Source organism: Carassius gibelio, chromosome A1 (assembly GCF_023724105.1).
Source record: "Carassius gibelio isolate Cgi1373 ecotype wild population from Czech Republic chromosome A1, carGib1.2-hapl.c, whole genome shotgun sequence".
Taxonomy (NCBI): domain Eukaryota; kingdom Metazoa; phylum Chordata; class Actinopteri; order Cypriniformes; family Cyprinidae; genus Carassius; species Carassius gibelio.
Window position 1 is genome coordinate 28421832 of NC_068371.1, and position 12772 is coordinate 28434603.

Here is a 12772-nt window from a genome sequence, read left to right on the forward strand (position 1 = left end):
TTTACATTGACAGCATAAAGTGAAACACATGATTAGTTATATATTGTGGCACAGTTGGTTACCCAGCACACTTTGCGGCTGGGTTCAAAATCAGACTGTGTTTGATCTGATTACTCACTAGGACTATTAATGTGTGTGATTTGGGTTTAAGGGGTTATTCATAGTTGATTGTAAGTTTACATTGCACTGTAATATTGGGTTACACTTTATTTTAAGGTGTCCTTGTTACAGTGTATTTATAAGTACTGAGTAATATTAATTAACCTCATGTACTTATATGGTTAGGATTTGGGTTACTTGCATGTAATTATGCATTATTAACTGTTATTATAATAGTAAGTACATGTAACGTGTAACATGGACACATTAAAATAAAGGATTAATTTTGCATGTTTTGTGTATATGTTACCGTTGTTAGGCTGTATAGTATAAAAAGTTTTTGTTATTTGTTTAGGTTATATTGCATTGCTCGCGATTGTCTGCACCTGTGTCTCAACTCTGTAGCTGGACGATGATAAAAATGAGAATAAATTACATAAAATAAATTGTATAAGATGCTATAATATTCCTAAAACACATTCTGTCCAAGAAATCTTTACAGAAGAAAAATAATTTAACTGCAGCTGAAAAAGAGCAAAGCCATCTTCTCGTATACTGAGAAACACATAGCATGGCATTATTGTGGCCATTCAGTACACAAATATGTTGCAATGAGTTGTACTGCATTGTACTGAGTTTTCATTTACAGTAGTTGTGTTATTGTATTCAGGCAGTACTGAAATAATATTGCATGTCACATTTGTCTTTTTGAGGTTTGTAGGGGTCTAAAAGATTGTTTCCATAAAGTGATCTGATTACCTGTCTAGGTGGGAAGTAATTATAAGAACCTGTAGTGGTTTTTGAGTTGAACTTCCTTGACACCGATGTTGCTCCAGTCACCACTGAGAATCCATTTGTCAAACAGGACAATATGATATCCTGTTGTATTGTGCACCTTTCAACGGCTTCGAGCGACGACACTACCACTCCTACTCCCATGAGGACAGCTCCAATCGCCTCATCCCGTCCACATCTAGTGTTATTCCACATCTCCAAAAAGAGCTCTTTGTCCAGATGGCTCACTTTGGCAGTTTAACTGGATAGGGCCTCATTGAGTGCTTGTGGGTGGCAAAGGCTACAATTTCTCCCCCTGTCCGAGTACAGAAACAGGCCAAACAATTACCAGGGGCCTTGGTGAATCAGGACATCCATTGGTTGTCTCAACGTTCTCCCAACGCTTCCAGGAGACAATGGAGCCAGAAACTGACTGGAGGTGGAATGTCACGGACAGCATTCGGTACAAAGTCTGAGCCAGCTGTATCTGCTTGTAATCAACTCGAAGGCAGAACCACATGCTGCGTTCGGGTTAGGAGACATGCAAGCTCATATTTGGGCTTCATTTATGGGCCAGGTTGAGGCACATTTGCCAGGGGCCAATTCAGCACATGTAGCCGTAATTTAGATGCAATCACTGTTTTACACATTAGCCTGTTGCCATTTTGCTGAGGGTCACGATGAAAAAAGTGCTGGAGTCCTGCAGTGGCATCTACAGAGCCGGTTTATAGGCGAGCACCATGGGCCATGACTTCATTTGGCACACCGTGTATTGCTGAAAGCAGAGAATGGGCGGCTGCGAGGGTGGCAGGCACTTCTTTTGCTGTCAGCAGTCTTGTTCAATGACGGCGATTACATGGAAAAGTCACATCTACAGCATATTACCGGGTTGTGCTTTATACATTACATGTAGAGGTGTTTAGCACACTGCTATTTTCCAAAGCCCTCTCACAAATCAATTTCTGACCACCCCGGCGATGACCACCTTTAAGAACATGTGGCTAATTGAACGGATAATGTCTGCCGAATTATTCACAAAGCATTCCAAAATAATGGGAAAAAAAGTCTTGTGTGAGCTCTTAATTATGGGAGTTATAATCTGCTGCGTTGCGACCTTTATATGTAAGTTTGCTTCTATCACAAATATGATTGCATTGCCGAGGGAGACTTGATTACACAACAACAAAAATTATTATATAATGTATACTACTCTTAAAAAAAAAAAGAAAAATTTAAGGTAAGATACTTTTACATTGTTACGAAAAAATCAATTTCAAACGTAACATATATATCTTGAAGTGCTATGCTGTGTTTTAATAGTTTTAAGTTGTTGAGTAGATCACAGTTACAATGCTAATCTGTATTTTCCTCTCATGTGGCACACGGCCACCTCATGGGAGCGATCCTCTGACAGTCTTCAGCAGGCTTGGTCGCGCTCATCTGGGACTGCTGTGAATGAATGACCTGGAAATGGACGTTTCATATGACCACTCTTCGGAAGTAGAGCCGTGAGGAGTCCTATTATGTGCTCAACAGCTCCCACGTCCATACACACACAGAGAGAGAGACAGACGATGAAGGGAAAAAGAGTGAGAGAAATGGGCAGGGGCAAATTGTAGTGAGGGAGGAACGTACCTCACCCTGTTTGCTCCACACTAGGGATTCCGGTGCCCTGGTGACGTCACGTCTCTTCAAGTGAGCAGACTGCTTTGTTATCACTGACTGGCTCAAACCTTTCTCTTTCCTATCAGTCAGTTTTTTCCCCCTCGTTTCTTTTTCACACACTGCCCTTTTTTGTTTTGTTTTTACAACCAACAAAAGGGACGCCAGAGTTTCATCAAGGCAGGAGACATCTTTCCTCTGGTGGTTAAAAAGAGCAGCCTCCCCACCTCCCCACACCCCACAGTATGAATGGGCAGATCACACAAATTGGGCGGCTCCCACCGGATAACTTTACCTGGTCTTTCCTCTCCCGCACCGCTACAACCCCCTCCCTCCCTCCACAATCCCATCATTCATGAAAAGTTGGGAAAGATCTTTTGATGCTTAAACGAGCTGTACCTGTGATAGCGTACAGATTGATATCGCAGAGATGAGCTCAGTGAATGAAAACACCCTTTGTTTGACTCTATCAGAGATGCTTTTTTTGGGTTATATAGACTATCATGGTGTAAGAGGAAAATTTTTTGCAACAAAACAGTTTTCAACGCTGAAAGTAACAAAAAATATTATTAAGCACCAAATGGACATATTACAAGATTTCTAAAGGGTCGTGTGGCACTTGAAGACTAGAGAAATGATGCTGAAAATTCAGATTTGACAATAGGAATAAATTACATTTGAAAAAAAAAAATTTTGAATAGAAAACTGTTTTTACAATGTTTTTACTGTGTTTTCCATCAAATAGATGCAGCTTTGGTGAGCATAGAAGACTTCTTGCAAAACAATCTTACCGACCCCATATTTGTGTATTATTTAATATTATTTTTTTCATTGTTTCTTCTCAAGTAACTTTATCTTGTTTTAAGGATAACTCATTATGGGGTCTTGAACATGGAAGGAAAATCCTGGAAAAAACTTGAAGCAGGTTGTTTTCCTACATCAGAAGAAAGAGAATTTGTGCTGACTGAAAACACAGCTGTATACTCTTTCTTCACGAGTGGAGTGTGTGGCCGAGCAGATCATAGCTTGTATAGCATTCAGTTTTGGCTCGTCAGTTCTATTCATCATAACATAAAAGTCCTTACAGAGCTCCGCTCTTTTGTTAACCCTGATTCAGCTTAGTGTAGGTCACTTGTGCTTCTGTTACCAATCACTCAGCCCACACAAAGGGAAATTCTAAATATTGAGTGTGTATTGTGAGAACTATGCTTATGCCAAGCCAGTACGTCACAATCTTGACGATCGTATTCCAAATGATAGAACTTTTTGTCTAACTAGGGACTGATCCAGAATGCTCTACACCACTTACAATTGATTTGGCAGTTTGCCATTAGTATTTGTACAGTTGCATGTTTTTTTATTCGATTTTATTAAGTATTGTAATAAACATTCTCCTCAGTTTGCCACCCATTTTTTTCCCCACTGAGCTTGATGCTATGTGTAACATTGCTGGCAGAATAATGGTGTAGAGAATCCAAGTTCACTTTTATTTACAATGACCAATGACCCAAAAACATAAACCATGAACTTAATCCTTGAAGTAAAACAAAACTTTAATATGAACTATGAGCTTGACTAGGCAATAAACAATGACCTGGAACCTGGAACAATGGACAGCTGTGAACTGCTACAATTCTATGAACAATGAACTGCTAAACAAGATAACAAGACCAATGAACAGCCCCAGGGACTGGGGCAGGGTTGATGGAACAAGAAGCCAATGTGGAGCCAGCAGAACATGCAACCAGGATGGAGAGCATGAAGCAAGGAGCCTAGAGGGTTAAATGATGGCATCATGGTCATGGTAGGACAGACATTGATGGACTCTGTGGCCATGATATGGAGCACGGGAAGCTCCTAGATTACCCTCTGTGCATGTGACATTGCAAGCAGATGTCTCAGTCGGGGCTGTAGCAGATGCTGCCTTCTCAGGGGAAGTGTGTGCAGCCCAAACAGATAAGAAGGCACTTGCTTTTAGACAATGGGAGGACTTCTAGGAGCACTGGAGCTGAGAACACCAGACTTGGGAACACGGGTACCAGGATGGCCGTGGTCGGTAAGGTCTGTGATGGACCAAGCCCTGTGGCTGTCAGTGCTTGGGATATATAACTCCCCTAACCCCCATAACAATGTTTAGGGGAATCTTGAGCTGCCACGAGCAGTTGAGTCCAACTCCACAATTCCCACAGTAAGTACAGAACTGCCAAGCAACAGGGCATAGTCGATATACTCTGTTAGTGTCCCTGAAACATCACTCCCAGGCATTAGGTAATTCAGTTACTCATTTAAGCCATTGCAAAAAAAGCCTATTACGTTTATTTACAGCGGTAATGACCCAAAAACATAATCTGAACTTAATCCTAGCCGTGAAACAAAACATCAGCATGATCTATGAACTTGACTTAACAAACAATGACCTGCAATTAACAACTTAGCAACCATCTAAAATTGTATACTCCTTTGAGTAGGATCTTATTTTGAAAAGGTACTAACTTTGTGACCACTAAAAAAGTATGTTCTTTATAGTATGAATGTGTGTAGTATGAATGTAATTTGGAAGTACTTCTTTTGCCATGTTGTCATTATAGTGTGACCTACCAGCGTCAGTTATGTTGCTTCACTGCCATTGACAAATCCTCTCCCGTGGCCATCTGATAGTAAAGTGTCCATTGTATGCACACTTCGTAATCTCACCGGGAGAGGTCATCCGAGTACTTTTGGCATTCTCTTTTATGAATACTGTGAATTCGGACGTGGTAATCTTGTCACTTACTGTTTTCACCTGTTCCATAGTTGGGAAGTATGCGATTATGGACGTAGAGCTACAGAGCTATGCTTTTTCTCCACATTTTCATGGTTCATTAACTGTGCGACAGGCTTTTTCCAGGGATCGCAGTTTTCAATGTGTTGTCACCTTCCTAGCATTACAGCAGCTTTGGAAATATAATGATTTGTTTATTGCCATCAGCCAAGACATAGAATTGGGTCCCATCATAGGAGGAATGATGTATTCTTTGGCAAGTAAATCGATACTTTTCTATCAAAAAAACAAACTCCGTACTGTCATTAGACACTAATGGTAGTGATCCCCTGAGAGACTGTGGGGATATGGCAAAACACTTGTTTCTATATAACTAATGGTGCCTCACTATGTTAAGTATCCATAGAAATCGGAACAACAGCTTTAAAAATAAACTGCACACTAAGGACATTTCAGGGGTAGTGTCTGGAGGAGAGGTGGCTGTGTGTGTGTGTGTGTGTGTGTGTGTGTGTGTGTGTGCTTATATAAAGGAGGGTAAGCTTAAAACCTGTGCTAAGAAAATACCATAAGCACTTCTTAACACTACACTACCAGACTTCTTGGATTACACTTCTTGTAGTCTATAGTAGTCAAAACATATATCCAAATCCATGTATAAAAACATGTTAATTTAATTAATGCACATTGAAAAGTTAATTATAAAATAACAAAATATTATGATATGACATATATATATATATATATATATATATATATATATATATATATATATATATATAAAGACATTAAAACTTTGAATAGAAATAAATACATTGTAAAAAGTGTATAACATCTTTGAAATTAAATAAGTAAAATTTTTTAAATAATGCACATAATTGGCTATGGCTAAGCCTAAATAATAAAATGAATCAGAAAAATCAAAATATGGTTTGATGTAACTAATATGAAAGATTTGTTTAGTAGAAAAATGTTTCATTTCTTTGTTCAATTCTGTCATTTAGTAGAAAAAGCACTCTGGATGTTTTTTTTTTTTTTTAACAAACGTTTAACCAGGGATGAACTGCTGAATATTCAGTAGTACACATCACATAATCGTCTTCCGATTCTTGATTACTCTGACCATTGTCGTTTTCTGAACATTGTAGTTGGCAGGGCAGTGGGGCTGTTAAATTTTCCTTGTAAGTGCTTACATTCCACCTCATGCATGTGTGAATGCAGCGTTACAATTGCTAGCTGATCAGATCACAGACACACAAAAACAACACCTGGACTTCCTTATAAATCATTCTTGGGAACTTTAATCTAGAAAACCTCACAAGTGAACTGCCAAAAGCCATGTCTTACCAGGGACAGTAATATACTGGACCGCTGTTACACCACAAAGGATGCATATTCCTCTGTGCCACAGGAAGCTTATATACCGACCTACAGGCAGAAACTGAAATCAGCTAAACCTGTAATAAGGATTGTAAAAAGATAGACTAGCGACTGCCCTGATTGGAGTATTTTTGAAGCTGCTGCCACCCATCTGAACGAGCTCATGGATTACTTTTCTGAGCTTATCCTTTACATTAGTTTCTGTGAGGATATGTGCATTCCTAACCAGGAGTCTTTTAAGTTACAACAATGACAAACTGTGGTTCACTAAAACTCAGACATCTCCATCAGGCCATAGAACATGCCTTCAAGAATGGGGACAGTGTCTTATATAAACAGGCCAAAAACAAACTGACCAACCAGTTTTCTGCCAATGACATTGGATCGTTGTGGAAAGGACTGAACAACATCAACAACTACAAGACACCATCTCCCAGCACTGTGAAGAATCATCAACTTGTGACGATTTGAATGAGTTTTATTGCAGGTTTGAGAAACCCTGTCTCACACCCCACACCCATTCTGATCTTCTCTCAATGGATCTATTAACTCCCGCGGCACTTCAGATGTAAAAAAAGATGTGTGTCCAGAGTGAGTAAAATAGCTGGCAAAATCATTCTGTATATATATATATATATATATATATATATATATATATATATATAATTACCTATTCACTTAAACAATTTTTATTCTTTTTATTATCTGTGTGTTGTCCTGTCGCTGTCATTCTGTTTGTGCTGTGGAAGCTTCTGTCACCCAAAACAAGTTTCTCGTATGTGTAAACATACTTGGCAATAAATCTCTTCCTGATTCAGATTTTTTTCTCAGAAACTCAAACTTAAAACTGACCGAAAAATGACAGCCAGAGAGTCAGTTACTGTAACAAAATAGCATCAACATGTATTTACTTCCTTTTCTGTGGTCAAGCCTGAGAACTTTTTTTCTCAGAACAATTTTAATCATAACAAAGCATCATTTCATTAGGGTGAAGGATAGAGTTGGGGATAAAAAAATGTGAATAAAATCAACAACAAAATAAAAAAGATGATCTAAATTTCCCTTTCTTTCACACTGTGGATGAGAATAAAAAGCTCTTGGTTAAGAAGACTCACATTTAATGTACAAAACATGCCCTGATGGCACTTGTGAAGGCTTCGTCTACATTTCCATCCTGTTCAACAGTGCAGCACATTGACTGGCACTTTTAATATGCTTTCCAGATCTCGGTGGGTGGCTCTGAAAGCAGCACACTTGAAATCTGTAGTGTTTTAATGTTTCATCTTCACTAATATACTCAAGGTCGCTGAGAAAGTTCCTTTCAAAGCCAATTGTCCTCATCTGTTCTGAAAAAAAGACAAGAATACATGTTGGGAATGTAACATCAAATAGCTCGTCTAATGCCACGGCTGTGGCTCACGCAGGCCACACACTGTTCAGATTTCAGACTACTAGTAGATTTTCTCTGTCAAAGGATTTGCCATTCCTCTTGAGGGTTTAGGTGATGACATTGCTCGTAACTGACCTTTCAACTTTACGTTCTTTCCAATTCCTGTTCCTCTTTCATGTCGAAGAATCTTGCCCTATCTGTTTATGTAGATAGGGAGCAGGCGCTACACTTCCTTCTGCTTTTCCTTTGCATGTCCTCAGGCCGCTGTTGAACCCTGGGATAAAAACTCCTCTCTGTGTAGGTCATTGTTAAATGAAACCCACAAACTTTTGTTTGTTTCTGTTTTTTTTGTGTTAGCATGAGAAATGACGTTGCGTCCGATCTATAAAAATCTCCTGGAACAAAATTTAAAAAGACAGACAGAGAAAGAGATAACAAAAAATAGAAACTACAATGCTTTTCCCAAAGCTCTGATGTCTTTTCTTTGCCCCTGTCCCTTGTGGTAACAGGACACCTGGACCACTGTTATGCTGTGTTTATCTAAATGTCTCTAAGGGACAGTTAAGTGTGGTTACTTAATGGGACTCTTTTCACTGGTCACAGAAGAAGTGCACCTCTCCCATGTGATCCATCCTCCATTCTGAATGATAGAGCTAAAGTGAGACAGAAACAGACAGCCATGACATGTTAGACTATTTTCCCACCCTTATTGACACCATCTCTCCTTTAAAAAACACTGGACTTGTTGAATGCCATGTCCAAATACATACTTTTTTCTTAAACTATGGACCCAACTTTGTTGTTACATGCTGCTCACATAAAAAGTCTTTGGAATCTCGTTGGCCTTGGAAAATCTATCAGTTCCTTATCAGGCTAGATGTTTGATGCTGTAACCTGATCTTTGACTGCAGGCAAAGCAGATAGCATTTCCCCTATGGTTGGTTCTTACATTGGGCAAAGTATCCATATGCCATGAGGACCGTGTGAGGAGTGATGGATGTGCTTGAAATAGAAGGTCTCTAAATGGCAGCTGAGGTTCATGAAGGGCTAATAGAGGCCAGATGTAATGCAAGGGTCAAAGGTTATTTCCCATCTCTCTTCCTCTGTCAGTACGAATGCAATGTACTGACACCCAAATCCAAAGAAGCTTAATTTCTGTACTGATGCACTGAGCTGGCTATTGTGTTGTGGCATATCATGTGACAAATTTTGGGAGGAAGACAATCAAACTGCAATCAAAATCCTGACTACTCAAATGTCAGTATGGATGGTGAGAAGTACACACGTACACACACCCATATATATATATATATATATATATATATATATATATATATGCGCTTTCTCAAGTAATGTTAGCTGATGTGCTGATGTCATTAATGCAAATATCAAATATTGTAGAAAATGGACAAAAAAGCTAAATAAAAGCAAAGCTATAAAAGTACAGAAAATACTGTATAACACTAAAAATATGTGAGAAGAATGCAACAATGCCGAAGCATAATATTGTGCGTGACATGGCTACAGATCTCCACAGATGTTTTCTGCTGGTAAAAAGCTTTATTATGAAAAATAGTCTGTAGTCTGTGGTGAGTTGCACTGGTCTTGTGGAACAGATCATTTTTTAGATTTGAACAGTTTCAGCATTGAAGTCTATGTCAGAAGCATTAGCAGCCCCTTGAGGCTGATGGTAGACCCCTAAACCTCATCATGTGGTCACGTCTGTCATCACAGGCTTTGATAAAAAAAAAAAAAAAACACCACACAATTTGACTAGATGAACTAGACAAATTTATTTCAAAATAAAAGAAAGAATATGAATAAGGGATGCAGTGCTGGGGACTATTAAATGTTATATTATTGCATTACTCTTAATAATAATAATAAGTAATGATGATTATTACGTTACTGGCTCCCACTCTAGTGATCAATGTTCCCCTGCTTGGAGATTCTGTAATTACATCATCTTTTCTTTCAAAGCATCTTTCTCATTTCAGAAATAGTCTTTTTATTCAAACAAAACCTTTTTATTTATTTATTTATTTATTTTTAAATCCATTTCCTACGGAGCCCCTCTGGTCCCACTTTGTCAAAAAAAATAAAAATAATAATTATAACTATCTCACGGCCTCAAGATACTAACTCGTTTATCTTCAATAAGATATGAAGAAGAATTATAAAGGACTATGGATATTCAGCCTACAAGATTTACATTACTGTATTAACAGAATTTAATTGATTGTGATGAACAGTACTAGTAAATAAATAGAAGCAGAACTGCAGCAAACTATATTACACTGAATATTAAAACAGAGAATATTGCACAAAATGTGAAGTATTACATTGCACTACAGTACAGGGTCCAGTTTAAAAACAAAGGGTCCATGTGTCAGACACTTCATTATCTTGAGGCCACGAGTAACTTATCTTAAGGCCATGAGTTAGTATCTTGAGGCCACGAGATAGTATCTTGAGGCCACGAGTTACTTATCTTAATGCCACAAGTTAGTACCTTAAGGCCATGAGTTAGTATCTTGAGGCCACGAGACAAGATCTTGAGGCCACGAGTTAGTATCTGGAGGCCACGAGATAGTATCTTGAGGCCACAAGTTACTTATCTTAAGGCCACAAGTTACTTATCTTAAGGCCACGAGTTACTTATCTTAAGGCCACAAGTTACTTATCTTAAGGCCACGAGTTACTTATCTTAAGGCCACGAGTTACTTATCTTAAGGCCACGAGTTACTTATCTTAAGGCCACGAGTTACTTATCTTAAGGCCACGAGTTACTTATCTTAAGGCCACGAGTTACTTATCTTGAGGCCATGAGTTAGTATCTTGAGGCCACGAGTTACTTATCTTGAGGCCACGAGTTACTTATCTTAAGGCCACGAGTTACTTATCTTGAGGCCACGAGTTACTTATCTTAAGGCCACGAGTTACTTATCTTGAGGCCACAAGTTAGTATCTTGAGGCCACGAGTTACTTATCTTAAGGCCACGAGTTACTTATCTTAAGGCCACAAGTTAGTATCTTGAGGCCACGAGTTACTTATCTTAAGGCCACGAGTTACTTATCTTAAGGCCACGAGTTACTTATCTTAAGGCCACAAGTTAGTATCTTGAGGCCACGAGTTACTTATCTTAAGGCCATGAGTTACTTATCTTAAGGCCACGAGTTACTTATCTTAAGGCCACGAGTTAGTATCTTGAGGCCACGAGTTACTTATCTTGAGGTCACGAGATAGTATCTTGAAGCCACGAGATAGTTATAATTTTTTTTTTGACAAAGTGGGACCAGAGGGGCTACATAATTTCCAGTTATTTTCTGTGAAATTGAAATTGTCCATGTCTGCAGGCTCTTTACATCACATGTATAGTCTCTGGTGTAGGGTTTGAGACTAAGCATGTTCTTGTGATGCTATCAGCCAATCACTGTTATCTTGACATGATTTTCTGGCAACTCCAGAGAAATGGTCATATGGCATACATGGCTCAGGTGATTGGCTAAAAGTAAAATAAATAAATAAAAACAATAAATAAACAAAAGTCTTTAGTCCTTCACTAAATGCTGAGATGAAGAGCAATGGGTTTCTCCAGGTATTAGAGCTCCTTGCTCCTCGCTCTCGTTGCTCCCAGATCTGCTTGGGTTGGGGTCACCTTTCGAGAGTTAAAAAGCAAAGAACCTTGAAATACACAAGCTGTAGTTGATTTGTATAGTGTTTGGCTGTGAGACCAGTAGGTCTCTTCTTTGATTTACCAATACATCTGCCATCAGCATGTGGTCTTCATTTGCCTCTAGTGTTTGAGGAAGATAAACTGCTAAAAGCATACTGGAATGGGATCTGGACAGTGTCAGATGTTCTGAGCTTGATTAATTAATTAATTATTATTATTATTATTATTATTATTATTATTATTATTATTATTATTACATTGCGTAATTACAATTATAGCTCCAGAGATGGATGAGTACTGGAAAAGTACTCAGTGACCCCTCAAAAAAATGAAGCATACTAACAGAAATAACAGTAACACACCTGTATGAGTTCATAAATGTAAATAATGATGAAAAAAGTAACCATGCTTCTTAAGGAATAATTAGAATAATGAAAATGACATGTAAACTGGAGTTGAAGAGGTTACTTACCTTACTGCGATTAAGTCCTTCCTCTGATTACTGGAAGTAATCGCATTAGTGGTGCACATGTAAACATAGTCATTTATTCTCCATTTTTCCCATTTTTCCTACCATCTTGGATGCTTTTTTTTCTCTAAGAGATTGAGGACTATATGTTTGTCTTCTACTCAGGAATTAGGCCAAACTGAAGTATCTTACAGTGCCTTAAAACAGCTCACTAGTTTAGATACAACAGAGCTATAGTCATACAACATCATCCTTTCTATATCAAACAGTTTCAGACACACCATTGGCAACACTAGCCATGATATTGTGAGAATGCTGAAAAGTACATGTTAAATTCACCCACGTTTTGTCCTTTTCATCAGGGAGGATCATAGAAAACAGTGCCGTAGATTTTCCAATTTTCTTTTAATCATCAGAACTTAACGTACTACAGCCACAGAAACCATAACGGGTCACGACATCTATGAATGTCTGCTTCCTTTCAAACTATCGTCACTCACTGACACAGAAAGATCAGTAAAAGGACACAGCCTTAAACAGTGAGGATGACTGTTTTCTATTGC